The sequence below is a fragment of the Rattus norvegicus genome, chromosome 5 (assembly GCF_036323735.1).
Source record: "Rattus norvegicus strain BN/NHsdMcwi chromosome 5, GRCr8, whole genome shotgun sequence".
Taxonomy (NCBI): Eukaryota; Metazoa; Chordata; class Mammalia; order Rodentia; family Muridae; genus Rattus; species Rattus norvegicus.
Window position 1 is genome coordinate 92,037,849 of NC_086023.1, and position 5,453 is coordinate 92,043,301.

General features: G+C 41.4%; 1 non-coding gene across 1 annotated transcript; it reads left to right on the top strand.

The window, feature by feature from the left end:
• Positions 1-719: 719 nt before the first annotated feature.
• On the top strand, positions 720-845 carry LOC120103337 (small nucleolar RNA SNORA17). The gene has a single exon (XR_005505401.1). It is a non-coding gene; the product is annotated as a small nucleolar RNA SNORA17 (small nucleolar RNA).
• Positions 846-5,453: the final 4,608 nt, after the last annotated feature.

Consider the following 5,453-nt stretch of genomic DNA (forward strand, 5'->3'; position numbering starts at 1 on the left):
CACAAATAGAGGGGAAGATCTCTGTGGCATAAAATTGCACACATTTAGTGCTATAGCCCTATAAGTCAGAAGTCTGCCAGCAATGACTCGAGTTAAAGCATCAGCTGTCCTCTGTTCTGGAGGACTGTGCAGATATACGGTGAAGTAGACCCAGAATGCTCTTGTTAAAGGACTGATTGGTAGCACTTGAGCAGTTGGGAAGTGATTGGATCCAGATGGCTCTAATCTAATCAGTGGATTACTCCCTTGATGTATTCATAATGTGATTGCATTATTGGAAGAAGGTCAAACTAGGAGGTGGGGTGTTATTAAAGAAGCAGGTCACTGGCAAGGCGCCCTGGAAACGTATGCCTTGTCCCATTTCTTTGCTTCCTGACTGCCATGGGTAATAAGATCTGCTATAACACCTTTCTGCCACCTGGATAATATTTGTCTTTCAGGTCAAAGCATTGGTATAAGACCTTGACTGAATTCCACTCTGAGTCTAATTTAATTCTTTCACTCATAAGTTGTCATCTCAAATATCCTTATACCAGTGATAAAAATGTTTACTAACAGAGAAGATTCTCTTTCCTGTCTTTTCTTGTTTGTCTTATGCCGCTGTGTTCATTTCCTGTATTCCAAGCCAAAAGTACATCATCTTCCTGATATTTCTGTTTTCACATCTTTCTCTGTGCACAGCAGGGAAATATTCTCTGCCTTTAAGAATCCTGTGATTAACTGCCCCTAGATCCATGGCGGGCATGGCATCAGTAGGTGCATCAGAAGGTGGCAGAGTGGAAGAAGATATGTCAACACTCAGTATTCTGACCTGTAAACATCTGAATGATTAATAGCCCAATAAACCCTGAGAAAAAGTGAGCCTGAGCCAGCAATAACTCTGGTGATGCCAGGAGGCCCAGCAGGAATCTAGGCTGGGAAGACGTACTGCACTGCACAGGCATGAACTTGAATCCAGGGCATGGAATGAGTAGAAGAAAAGTCAAAGCCTACCTGGGACCACAGGCAAGGCAGGAGTGAGACAGGCAATGCCCATGTGGCACCTCCAATGATGCCAGGTGAGGAAGAAGCACAACACTACCTCCAGAGCAGCACTATTAGGCTTGGACACAGAACCAGCTCAAGATGACCACCTATTCAGCACCCTGCAGTCCTATGGGCCTGATCATGCCTGAGATAACACTTGACCCCATGGCATAATCCATGAGCAGTGCACACTACTCCTCAGATCTTTACTGAGATGACCCCCAGACATTCATAGACCCTGGGTGCAACTAAAAGAAGCAGACAGTTGTGGAGAAATGGAAGAGAAAGAGAATCTGAAGGATGTGGACACAGTGGAAAGAAGCAAACCTGGAGGCCCAAGAGTAGTGAGGGAGAGCCTGATGTTATTATCTCATGATAATATCTGGAACCATGGTAGGGTTCTTGCCTGTGCTGTCACCAGGTTCAAGCCTGGATCCATGTCCTTGCAGCAGCAGGACTCTGGTAGCACTAAAGGCAAGGCGAATGGCCATAGTCTTGACTGCCTCCAGAGGACATGTTGATGTCTGAGGGCTGTGCAGAACTGGCATCATGAGAGTTCTAGCCCTGGGGGAATGAAAGCAGGAGATCTAACCCTGTCTATAACCACCTGAAGTCTTGCAACTTTCCTGGGCAGTACAATAGAGCTTGTCTTGGTAATGTGTGAGTTACAGACCCAGAGTGAGTAACAACAGGACAACTTGCCCTGCAAGTTTAGTGGTGAGCACGAGTGGATGAGGGAGAAATGCTCTCCTCCCCTTTGTTGGCTCTCACAACCATTAGCAGTGGGAGAATTGACTCCAAGGTCATGAGAATGGGAGGACAGGCCCTGTCCTTCACTGGCCTGAACACTTGGAAGAGGAGACCCGGCACATCACCTAAGCAGCAGGAAAGAGCTGGCCCTGGTTGTTGGTGTTGCTCATGAGCCAGCCCTGAAGGCCTGATGTGGGAAAGTTATCAGGCTGACCAGCTCAGTTACCTCTCAGGCTGAGACCCAGGACTTTGAATTAACCCACACCAACATCTACACCATCAGTGAACTTCTGGAGTACATAGAGGGATCAGTCCTGTCAATAAAAAAGTACAAGACCTCCATTGCAATGGGCAACAACAGCATATCCTAGAGGCATCCCAGTGAGTCTCCAGGTTTGATAGAATAGTACAAGCCAGAGGCCTCGTTGAGGACTAACACAATCACTATAATGAACACTTGCAAACAAAGAAGTGTGAAGCAAAGGGTATACTATGGGACATACTAGAGTTTCTACAACTAGTTTTCCTTTCCTCTCTTGAGTGAAGATTGCAGAAGTGGAATGCAGTTAAAAGGGAGGAGGTGCCTTATGTGAAACTCACAAAAAGCCAATAAAAACTTAAGAAAGGAATTAAGTGATTAAATTGGCATATTTCAGGATAACTCAGGTAACAAGCTTAAGACTTCTAATTATATTTTCTATATTCATAGTTGGAGGATTTATTTATTTAATGATATACAAATGTTTGTGGATTATGCCTAGCATTCTACTTCAACCTACCTATTTTCTTAGCATGGTACTATTCTAGTAATTGACTATGATAATATGTTTGCACAATATATTATGTGATATATCGTTTAGCCGTGAATCCTAATTAAGCAAACTGAAATCACTTAAACATGACATGGCAAAAAGTAATGTTTCAATCACTGAAACAAAAAGCCTAAACAAGACTGCAAAAGGCAGAAAATATTTTAGTGATCACTTTCCTGTTTGTGGTGACTTGGATCTCCACTTTCCTAGGCTTTTAGAAAGGCAGGATATTATGGAAGGACTGTGTGACAGATCATCTCCTGGAAGCCATACCAGCAAGCAAATAGTGTAAAGAAAAATCTAGTTGTTGTTGTTGTTGTTCTTCTTCTTCTTCTTCCTCTTCTTGTTCTTGTTCTTGTTCTTGTTCTTGTTCTTGTACTTGTTCTTGTTCTTGTTGTTGCTTGTAATATCAAAATTCATCTTCTAAAATTCACTGACTCATGGATCCCAAAATTGGTTTCTTCATTCATGAGGTCAGAGTTGTCATGATTCCATCATTTCCCACAAGCCTCACTTCTCATTACTTCTATATTAGAAACTAACTTATATACACATACACATTTTGGGGATGTACCTGATCTGTTTCATAATATTGTCATCATTAGCCTAACTGTTACCTGAAGCTTTCTGAGAAAATATGTGTGTGTGTGTGTGAGAGAGAGAGAGAGAGAGAGAAAGAGAGAGAGAGAGAGAGAGAGAGAGAGAGAGAGAGAGAGAGAGAGAAAGAGAGAGAGAGAGAGAAAGTGTTAGGTCAATGGTATGATTTTATGTAACTCTTCCATTTCATGAAGATGCAGACTTCTTCAGGAAGAGCATTGTAGGTGCTTTTTCAGCTAGTTTAACTCCAGAGAATACAATGAGGTTGCTTTGGACCCAAACCTCACAACTCTATATGGTAATGTTACTATCCCTATATCAACCACTTGACCCTTGCATAACAATTTGTCTATACCTATACCTCTGTATACAGGTCATAATTTACTTGTTTCAAATATTTTTGTAGCCTACACTATGCTTATATGTATTATAATAAACATAAATGTTTACAACTAAGTTGTAACGAATATCATATAAGAAGCACAAACTTACATGCTTCTACTGAAGCCACTTCAAGGTCAGGAAGCATAAAAATAAGCTAATAACTCAACCACAGGCAAATACACAATGAAATTATCTCAACTAGACAGAATTTAGACTTCAACAAGGAAAAACAACACTGACCATGGCAATAGGAAAGAAAGTAGCCAATGGAAAAAAAAAACAGACAATAGAAGGAAAAATAAGAAACAAAGAGAAGACCTCTGTAACTGTTTGGGCTTTTTTTTTTTGCTTGCCACAGTTCCTAAATACAGACATATAGGCTGTTTTGATTAATGTCATTGGCCTTATAGCTAGCTAGACATTTTTCCCACTAGCTCACAACTCAGTTATTCCATTTATATTAATCTGACCCTGCCACATGGTTGGTTACTTTTCCTCACATTTATACATTCAGCTTCTTCTATGTCTTGGTGTCAAATCCTTCCATTTTTGACTTTTTTCCAGAGTGAAGACTCTTCTTATAAATCCCCATTTCTACTTTCTGCTTTTGCTATAGGCTATGAACATTTTAATAAACCAAACAGAAGGTGAGGGAGGTATTCTTAAACATCTCCTGTCTCAGTATTTTGTAAACAGATGCCCTTCAACAGAGTAATGAATACAGAAAATGTGGTACATCTACACAATGGAATATTACTCAGCTATCAAAAACAATGACTTTATGAAATTCGTAGGCAAATGGTCAGAACTGGAAAATATCATCCTGAGTGAGGTAACCCAATCACAGAAAAACACACATGGTATGCACTCATTGATAAGTGGCTATTAGCCCAAATGCTTGAATTACCCTAGATGCCTAGAACAAATGAAACTCAAGACGATGATCAAAATGTGAATGCTTCACTCCTTCTTTAAAAGGGGGACAAGAATACCCTTGGCAGGGAATAGAGAGTCAAAGATTAAAACAGACACAGAAGGAACACCCATTCAGAGCCTGCTTCACATGTGGCCCATACATATACAGCCATCAAATTAGACAAGATGGATGAAGCAAAGAAGTGCAGACCGACAGGAGCCGGATGTAGATCGCTCCTGAGAGACACAGCCAGAATACAGCAAATACAGAGGCGAATGCCAGCAGCAAACCACTGAACTGAGAATAGGACCCCCGTTGAAGGAATCAGAGAAAGAACTGGAAGAGCTTGAAGGGGCTCAAGACCCCATATGTACAACAATGCCAAGCAACCAGAGCTTCCAGGGACTAAGCCACTACCTAAAGACTATACATGGACTGACCCTGGACTCTGACCCCATAGGTAGCAATGAATATCCTAGTAAGAGCACCAGTGGAAGGGGAAGCCCTGGGTCCTGCTAAGACTGAACCCCCAGTGAACTAGTCTATGGGGGGAGGGCGGCAATGGGGGGAGGGTTGGGAGGGGAACACCCATAAGGAAGAGGAGGGGGGAGGGGGATGTTTGCCCGGAAACCGGGAAAGGGAATAACACTCGAAATGTATATAAGAAATACTCAAGTTAATTTAAAAAAAAAAGAATACCAAATTTCAGCCTGAAATCAGATCTCTGCCAGTTCAGAAATCAATGGAGACAATCTTTACATTCTGCATTAGAAACATTACTACAACATCTCCAGTTTTAGTCCAATAAAAAGTTCATTCTCAGCCAGAAACTTGTTACAACACAGATGTCCTCAACAGAGGAATGGATACAGTAAATGTGGTATATTTACACAATGGAATACTACTCAGCTATTAAAAACAATGACTTCATTAAATTCGCAGACAAATGGATGGATCTAGAAAATATA